This window comes from Gossypium arboreum, chromosome 3 (genome assembly GCF_025698485.1).
Source record: "Gossypium arboreum isolate Shixiya-1 chromosome 3, ASM2569848v2, whole genome shotgun sequence".
Classification (NCBI taxonomy): domain Eukaryota; kingdom Viridiplantae; phylum Streptophyta; class Magnoliopsida; order Malvales; family Malvaceae; genus Gossypium; species Gossypium arboreum.
The window spans coordinates 94749277-94759865 of NC_069072.1; the positions used below are offsets into that span (position 1 = coordinate 94749277).

Below are 10589 nucleotides of genomic sequence, written 5' to 3' on the forward strand. Positions count from 1 at the left end.
ATATGATCGTTTCGTTACTCTCCTATGAAAATAGACTCGCCAAGGTTCGCTTACATAATTTATTCACTGTTTAATTCCATTCTTACTATTTTTAGTGAGTTTTCATATCCAAGTCACTGCAGCTGACAGCATCCGCCTTTGAGGTAGACTTTACCTATTTCATAGTTTCCATGATTCCATTAGTCCTTTTTGCATACACAGCACAAATCATGATCATGATTAACCATTCCAATGGCTAATCGTTTCCAAACACTTCCATACTTCTTAATGATCAACATACAACACGATTATAGTACTATGCTAAAAACGTATATAAGCCATTTTCGCATGGCTATCCAAATTTACACAAAATCCATGGGTACATGACCAAATATCCTCTCACTACTAGTCTATTCTATACATGCCATAAGATATTCCAAAACATAGCAGTACCAAACAGTGGATAGTGATAGTGTGACTAGTTGCTGACGATCCCCGAGCCTGTAGCTTCCAAATGAGATCTATAAAACAGAGAAAACAAAGTAAAGCAGATAAGCATTTCAATGCTTAGTAAGTTTCAAGCGGTGTCAACAGATAACAATCAAATTATAACATAGTTATTCGTATTTTTATCTCACTCTTCCTTGGGCATACCATCCCTTTACCAAATATGCACATCTCATCATATACAATAGGCAGATAAACTTTCACATAAAAGTGAGCTCATGGGACATAGATATATTGTATGATTTCACATAACCTCTCACACTGATCCGATGTCACATACTCATAGGAATAGTCTCATGGATTGCTCTCGTATGCATCACATAACTACCTTATGATTTAGTTCAAATCAAGCTCACATATAAACTTGGAGTACATACCTGTTTAACCTTTCGCATTGCGTATATTTATAAGCAATTCTTATTGCGAAGTCTTACCCGGACATAATCTCCACACGTAGTCATCGGGTCGTACCCGGACATAATCTCCACACGTAGTCATCGGGTCTCACCCGGAACATATTTCCAAGTTTCATGTACACTTAATCACATGTTTCAACATTCACATTAGCCATTCGGCTTTGCCACATATATATATACACTTTCGCATTCATCACGTCGGCCATTAGGCCTTATCACACATATACACACTTTCACATTCATCACATCGGCCATTAGGCCTTATCACACATATACACACTTTCACATTCATCACATCGGCCATTAGGCCTTATCACATATATACATCTCATACATATTTCATATTTTTCTTGTACATCAATTTCAGCAATAGCTTATAAGCAACTCAAATAGTTTCATCAAAGTTTACAACAAAATCACATATTCACTACATGCAGTTTTCCTGAGCAACAGTCACTAAATTGTTTATAACTGGAGCTACAAAACTCAAAATCAATTGCCGTTAATTTTCCCTGAATATAGACTCACATATCTTCCATCCATAAAATTTTCAGAATTTTTGGTTTTGCCAATCAATACCAGATTTTTCTTAAAGTTTCCCCTGTTTCACTGTTGACTAATCTGACCACTCTTCACTACAAATCAAATTTTTCATTGTACAGAATTCATAATGTGTTCTATTTGATTCCATTTGAAACTAGACTCGTTAAGGAGTCTAAGCATATAAATCTTATCTTATAACCATTTTTGTACAAATTATAATGATTTTCCAAAAACAAATCAGGGAATTTTGGAGTCAATCCGACATTGTCTCACAAAACTTTAAATATACCTTTATAGGAAATTCCTTTGCTTACATAGTTTCTTTTATAAGACACTAGATTCAATAAGCTTCATTTTCATATTTTATTCAACTTCGAACTCGCCTTCTACAATTTTTGGTGTATTTTCAAAGTTATAACATTGCAGTAACTCAAATCTGTCAAGACTAGTTCGGCACTTAAACTATATAAATTCATCCTTCTCGCTACTAAGTTTATACAATCTTTAAGTATACTAAAGTAAAGTTCAAACACTTGAGAACTTACCTCGGATACTGTTGATCAATTTCAAAATGGCTATTCAATTATATTCGCCTTCCCGCTATGCAAGATTGATTCCTTGAGCTCGTGAACTAAATCAACCAATTTAACAACTCAATTTACATTCGGCAATGTCATCACATACATAACAAAATTAGATTCATTTCTTAAACCATCCCCGGCAATTCACCTTCCAAGAACCTTGATTCACTTTAAGCTAAACCACTTCATGGTATACATTTACACATTCGCTAATATAAACAAGGTTAGCACTTAGCGAAATAATTTCTTTAACATTTTAAATTTCATTCGGTCTAATCTCCATATCAACTACTAATTCACAATAAGAATCAAATCCAAAATCAGCTACTATAATATATATCTAAATGCCATGTAGCTACTTAGTTGATTATAAATTATCACTTAATTCACATATTAATACATAACATCTCACATTAGCAATTCATTTGTATTATTGAATACAAGCTCAACATGTAACCTCATCCCTTTAGTTTTCCATTCAATAATCGAACACAAAGATCACATGCCTAACTCACTATCCAATCTTGATTTCTAACACAAATACTCTCCCTTAACCGAATGTCCATAACCAATTTGCAAAACATTTTCACTTCAACATAGCCGATTGTCATTAAGCAATTAAGCCACATCTATTCAATTTTTTACCAAGCTCAACTTATCTATAATCAACCTTCAATACACTAAAGCATCAAAAACAACAAAAAAGTACAACCATCCATGACCGAATGTCATCTTCATAAATTTACAAAAACATTTGCCATGAGCTAGCTTCTATACTTGATGACCACTCCAAATATACAAAGATTTTCAATGAAAGAGCATTAACATACCTTAATCCCAAGAATCACCTTGGCCGAACTTCCCCTCTTCTTCCTCCTTCAATTCACGGCCAAGAAGAACCAACTTCTTCTTTTCTTTCTTTCTCAAGTCACGGCTAAAGGGGGGGGAAAGAACATGGATGAGACAACTTTTTTTTTCTCATCACCCTTCCCATTCATTTCTTTATTACAAACCCTTTATTCTTTTCTTTCTCCCATAACCCACTAACACAACATGTTTCCAACATGTTTCACCCCATAACATTTTGTCCATCCTCATGCTCATGGCCGGCCACTACTAGTTAGGGGGGAAAATTGACATGCAAGTCCTCCCTTTTGACTACATGCACTATTAGATCCTTGTAGATTAGCCTATCACATTTCAAAAGTGTCACACAAGTCCTTTTGACTAAATTCACATGCAATTTACTAAATCGAAGCTTAAATTTTTTGCACATTCATATTCACATATTTTAGACCATAAATATCACATCCAAATAATTTGGTGACTCGGTTTAGCGGTCCCGAAACCGCTTTTCGACTAGGGTCACTTTAGGGCTGTCACACGCACGCTCGCGAGTTCACAAAATACCAACGTTTCAGTATTTCGGCTTTTACCGATTCAGTCTAAGGAGGGTGTTGTTTGCACACCTGGTTAATGATGATTGATGACGATATCTCCCACGCGATAATCCTCCAATCGGTCACTAACACATTAGACTTACGAATTAATGATAACTAACATAAATTCACGTCAACTAACCCAATCATCACACAAGTTAGTCATTTACGCACGATGGGCAAAATTGTCATTTTACCCTCCAAGGGTAAATCGATAGTCCTACCCTACAAGGGTATTTTAGTAATTCTATAACTTATCCACTTGGGCCTACGGACCCATTGGGACCACATGGCCCATTTCAGTCCATCGTGGCTCGAAATAGCCGTCCTACTGCTAGAGTAATGAGAAATACACACCTGTTAGGAGACTGCAGTTAATCCGCGCTCCAAACACTCTTAGCTGACGCCCAACCCAAATGAGCACGTCACAAAGCGAAAGGGATCAGCCAAGAAGGGTATGCCTACTCTCCTCATGGTTTGCTCTATTTAAAGCCAGCTCTCCATCTACTCTTATGTTAGCTTCCCGATGTGGGATCCCTCCATCACCAGAGTTTAAAACCAACACCAACTCTTGCCGTCCCAACATAGTAAAATAATCAACCTTTACGTACCAAGGGATTCGAACCAAAGTCCTCTCACATGCCAACTCACGCCACAACCACTAGGCCATCAACTCATTTGTGTCATAAATCCAACACAGTGAACTTTAAAGTGCACCTACTTGCTTCCAGATTTATTGAAAAGAAAAACAAAAATATATTGCAAGAGCCAAGACTTGAACCTTGGACCCCTTGCTTCCTCTATGGCGTCACTTCCTTGTCCCCTAAGTGGCGCCACCTTGCCACTACACCACACTCCTTTTGTGTCATCTTTTACCCTTTACTCTTAAAAGCCCAAACGCCAATTGCATCACCTGTTCATAAAATTAAAACTCCGAAGACTACCACGGATTTAACTTAAGTTTGGGCCTTCCAAAGGCCTACTAACCTACTAAAATATATATATTAACCAACCAGAACACACACAAATTTTAAAAATCACAAAAACACAGAAAACCCGAAAATTGGGGCGTTACATGTATAAATCCTTAATTGATATAATTGTGGTAAATGATATATTATTGAAATGAAATGTAAATGCTATTGAGTACGATACTACGGAAATGGCTGACAAAGATTCAATATAGAGAAAGTCCACGTTGAACCTTAGGAATAGATAGGATACAAATGTCATGACATTAGGGTTACTAAGATTACGTGTAAGACCATATCTGGCTTATGGCATCGATATGAGACTTCTTGTAAGACCATAGTTGGGATATTGGCACTGATACGAGATTTCATGTAAGACCATAAATGGGATATGGCATTGGTATGGTACTATGTGTACAAGATTCCCGAGTATCCTTTAGTATTCCAAGTAGTTTAATGGGAAATTCAACGAGTATGTCAAAGAAAAGAAAAATCAAGTAAGTATTACGAATTGGTACAGGTATGTACGTAAATTCTATATGCATTAACTTCATGAAATTGTGAGTTCATGATTTCCACGAGAATGATTTTGTGAAAACGTTGTGATTTTTGGCCTATGCTTGTAACATATGAAATTCAGATAAACTTGGTTGAGAATCATGTGATCGGCTTCAGGGCCAAATTGAGTTATGATATAGCATGTTTTATTCACACAAATTGTGATTTATCAGATATGAGAAAAAGGAATGATTGGCATAATTGCCTATTAAAATGACTATGGAAGTATGGGAAGATATGAGCTTTAACAATTGAAAGATGTTAAAATATATGCTTGAAAAGTGAATACTCATAATTAATGTGTATGTTTATTATGAAGTTTGAAATGATTAGCTGATTGTGGTAATCGATTATAATGGAGAGATTACGGTTGTTAGGCTAAAGTCAAGACATGTTAAATTATGCTTGCATATTGATATAGCAAACAATGTGACTGAATAATTTATAACTATGAAGTTTATAGCAATTTATACTATTTTGTTTTGTGTTTATATTGTAGACCTGGTAAATGATTGGTAAAAGTTTCTTATTATGTTCATATGGACTTACTAAGCTATATAGCTCACCCTCTTCCTTTCTCACGTTTTATAGTGCTATCAAGCTAGCTCGGGTTGGAGATTGCAGGAGATCCTACACTATCAAGCTATCATTTTGGGTATTGATGAATTCAAGTATTTTGAGTTTATAGCTTGTATAGGGACTTGATCATTTTGATATATACGTCATGTGATTTTAGCCAATGTAATGGCTTGTAATCGTCAAAGGCTTGTTTTGCTATTTGGGCATGTAAGTTGGCTCATATTGGCAACATGGTTGTAAGCCTAAGTATATTCATATATGTGTCAATGTCTATGGTGATATGATCGTGGTATGCTTGGTGAATGTGAAATATTTGGAAATGTGATTTATGGCATGATTGTGCAATGTTTGGAATTGTGACCTATTGATGACATGAGGAATTTGAGTATAATTTGGTAACTAGATAGTAATTGAATGAAGCCTAATGAATTTGAGATTTGTATGTTTGATTTAGGGCTTAATAAATGTAGTGAATATGTTAGATAAAGATATAAAGTTGATATGTTTTAACCATGAATGTGGATGTTTCGAGTACCTAAGTATATATTGTTTTGTGCCTTTGAATTGGGGTAAGTGTATGTGTGAATAAGGGTGGCAAATTTCTTGGTAAATAGCCTTATTATTGTCCACACGGGTAGACACACGAGCGTGTGTCTAGGCCGTGTGTGACACACGGTTAGCCCCATAGACGTGTGATCCTGCCGTGTGTCCCTTACACCTAAATTGTTACAAAACAGATGTTTAGCATCGAGCACACGGGCATGAGACACGACTGTGTGTCTCAGCCGTGTGAAGGACACGGCCTCGGGCATGGGCATGTGCCTTGGCCGTGTGACTTGAATTTGTTCTTGGGTGACAAACAGAGAGTTACACAGGTTATGGACACGGGCGTGTGTGACCACAGGGCTTGCCCACACAGGCGTGTGACCCCTATTTTAGCAAAAATTCTCTAAGTGTCGTAAAATTTTCTAAAGTTCTCAGTTTAGTCCCGAACCACTTCCAAAGCATGTTTTGGGCCTCGTAGGCTCATTTTTGGGATGATGTGATTGATTGTTAAAGAGTTTTAATTTGGTGTCAAATTTACAACTCGGAATGTATGTTTGCTTGTGTTTACATCCGATAATGTCTCATACCCTGTTCCAACGTCAAACACAGGTAAAGGGAGTTACAGGGATGAAATTGAAAAATATGACATCTTTTATTTAGTTTTTTGGCTTTATTTACCCAATTACCTATTTACCCCTCACTCAAACTTTTAAATTTTACCTACTCCATGTCCATTTTTGTCCATCCTATGTATAATGGTCTAATTACCATTTAAGGACCTCTAATTTAGAATTTCATAACAATTTACTACCTTTATTCTATAGAACTCAAATTTTGCACCTATTGCAATTTAATCCTTCTAGTCAAATTAGGCACTCAATCGATAAAATTTATTAATGAAATTTTTACACAATTATTCTATCATGCTGTAGACCTTAAAGAAACAATAAAATAAATATTTTTACTTTGGATTTGTGGGCCCGAAACCACTGTTCTGATTTGACCCAAAGACGGGCTGTTACACATACAGTATGTTTACTTTTAGAAAAATGTCTTTCAATTTATGTAATGCACCTACAACATTTCAATTATGCATGATGGCAACATTTACTGATGTGGTTGAAAATTTTGTTGAGGTATTCATGGATGATTTTCAGTTTTTGGTGATTCGTATGATATTTGTTTAAGTAATTTGTCTAAAGTACTGAAAAGATGTGAGGAGACAAACATTGTCCTTAACTAGGAGAAATGCCACTTTATGGTTAAGGAAGGGATTGTCTTAGGACATAAAATATCTAAAAAAGGGATCAAAGTCAACAAAGAAAAGGTAGATGTAATTGAAAAGGTTCCACCCCCAATCATTGTTAAAGGAGTTAGAAGTTTCTTGGGGCATGTTGGTTTTTATCGAAGGTTTATCAAGGATTTCTCAAAGATTTCCAAGCCCTTGTTTACTTTATTAGAGAAATACACAACTTTTGAGTTTAATAAGGCATGTTTGGAAGCCTTTGAAGAATTGAAAATTCAGTTAATCTTAGCACTAATAATTGTTACACCAAATTGGAACTCTCCTTTTGAGTTGACGTGTGATGCTAGTGATTTTGCTATGGGAGTAATGATGGCACAAAGAAGAAACAAAATATTTCATCCAATCTACTATGCAAGAAGAACTTTGATATGAGCCCAACTTAATGACATGGTAATTGAAGAAGAACTTTTTGCAATAGTTTTTTCTTTTGAAAGGTTTTGTTCATATCTTATAGGTACAAAAGTCATAGTCTTCACAGATCATTCAACCATTAAATACTTACTCACAAAGAAATATGTTAAACTAAGGTTAATTCGATGGGTACTCTTGCTCCAAGAATTTAACCTTAAGATTCAAGACAGAAAAGGAGTTGAGAATCAAGTAGCAGACCATTTGTCACTCACTCACTTGTTCCTATTATTGAAAATCATGGATAAGTATACTTTTGAGGTAAGTCGAATTCACGGAACTCCTTAGTTTTCCAATTTTGAAAATTATTTAGCGTGTGGAATAATGCCTCCTAGAATGACATACCAACAAAGGAAGAAATTCCTTCTTGATAGTAGGTATTAATTCTGGGATGAGTCATTTTTGTTTAAGCAATGTATAGATCATATAATTAGGAAGTGTGTAGCTAGAAGTGAGATAAACGAGATCCTATACCACTATCATTCATCTCCAAGTTGGGGACATTTTGGTGGTTGCCGCACTGCAGCAAAAATTTTACAAGCTGGATTTTTCTTGCCTACGGTGTTTAAAGATGCATACGCATATGTGAAAAATTATGATCTATGTCGGAGGACTGGAAACATATCAAGGAGGAACGAGATGCCCTTAACAAGCATCCTAGAGGTAGAATTATTTGACGTTTGGGGAATTGATTTTTTAGGCTTGTTTCCTTCTTCTTATGGTAACAGGTACATCCTAGTGAATGTTACTACATGTCCAAGTGGGTGGAAGCTGAGGCATACCCAACAAATGATGCTAAGGTAGTCATGTGATTCCTACATAAGCATGTATTTACAAGGTTTGGGACTCCTAGAGTTAGAATAAGCGATGAAGGATCTCACTTTGTAAATAAATGGCTTAAGTGGTTACTCAAAAAATATGTGAACCACAAAGTAGCGACTGCCTATCATCCATAGAAGAATGGGCAAGCTGAGCTTGAAAACTGAGAGATTAAAGGAATTCTTGAGAAAGTGCTTCAACCTAGTAGAAAAGATTGGTCCCGAAGACTCAGTGACGCTCTATGATGCTAAAATATAATTTCAAATACAGACTCTATTCTTGACGGATTATTATATCAGCTCTGGCGGCTGTCATATCTCTAGTTACATCGTATCTTTAGGTTGATACAGACGACGAACTTGGTTCGATGAAAGAAATATCTTAGATTACCCAATAGAACTCAGATGACTTCAATACAAAATGTGAGAACCAAATTTGGTGGATACTTACACCACCCATAATTATATATATGCCAAGCTTTCTTTTTGACCTAGCAAATTACTATGGAAGATTCATCAGTCAAGTACATTGCCGAAAACTCTTTCAAAAAATGCCTAAAAGGCGTCACAAGCTTCCCAAATAAATCACCACAAAGGCTTTATAGGGGACTCACCACAGAGGCTTCACGTAAGCTGCCACGTTTGATGATATGGGTTTGCCTAAACTCAGCATCACCTGAGGTTTTCCCATCATCACCCTTGGGACACCAGGAACCCTAGTAACAATTATGGCTCATTCACCATTTCCAAAATATCTTACGGACGTGGTCTTTTCATATAATTGTCACACTGGCCTTTTCTTGTGTTCACTTTCCCAACAGACCTAGTGTTTATGGTCCCGACAGACTACATTTCACCATATTGGCTTTCATGTTTACTGTCCTAATGGACGTTATCAAAGCAACATTGCGAGGTTCACTATCGTATCACATACTTTCCCGACACTCCACCCGAACCCCCTTATCGCCAACCATACTTTGTCATGCATCACTCAGATAACTTAATGGGGACATTTACACATATTTCATTCGTACTCTTAATAGAATCTTACTTTCCAACACATGATTTCCCATACACATTTACCACAAATCGTAAGTTTCATGCAACACATCATACACGTTCGTAGATGTAGATGCTTCACAAATAACACACAAACATCCTTACATACTACTACTCCTCAAGAAGATATACTTATCCATATGTGTCACAATCATACAAGGAATCATGATAATAAAACATGTATAAGACAGGTCCAAAGACTCACATTTACCTTGGTCTAGTGCTTCTGTTTCAATTGTCCATCCCAAACTAGCAACAACAGCTGCTTAAAAGATCATAAAATTTCCATTAGAATCCCCATTACAGATAGTTTACCATCGATCAATGGCATGTGACCCCCAAACAAGGCCTTCCACTCATACCCTACTTTTCTTACACCCCTTGACATCCTTACTCCTCAATAACTGTAACATACAGAGCTATAAGACTTACCAAAAGGTTGAATCATCCACTGGATAAATGAATCTTAATTCTACCTTAACGAATAAGACAAGAACATTTTAGTTAGAAAGAAGGACCAGAATGTAGAGTAGAAAGAAAAGTCGTCCAGAATGTCTTCCCCATTCACTAGATATAAACTCTCTATCCCCCTATTGTGGAATTTAACAAGTAACAATGCTTACCTAATCCAATCTCCTTGTTTTCCCATAAAAATCTGTGGGAAGGTAAAGAAAATCTAACTTAGATCTTCGTTGCGATTTGACCAATCATGGGAAAGGTCAAATCAAACCAATTGACTCCCAACTAATTTTGTCACGAAAACAAACTTGGATATGCTCAAGCAAACCGAGTATACTATACTTTTGGTAATGACTTACGTATGATGTGACCTTAAAGACAATAACCTCCTATAGCATTCTCACACACTTGGTAGGCTCA

At 36.2% G+C, this 10589-nt stretch overlaps 1 long non-coding RNA gene across 1 annotated transcript; it reads right to left on the reverse strand.

Moving 5' to 3' along the window:
• Window positions 1–242: 242 nt before the first annotated feature.
• LOC128290308 (uncharacterized) lies at window positions 243–2956 on the reverse strand. The gene is made up of 3 exons (XR_008280047.1): window positions 2857–2956; window positions 1991–2076; window positions 243–500 (listed from the first exon to the last, which is right to left on the reverse strand). It is a non-coding gene; the product is annotated as an uncharacterized LOC128290308 (long non-coding RNA).
• Window positions 2957–10589: the final 7633 nt, after the last annotated feature.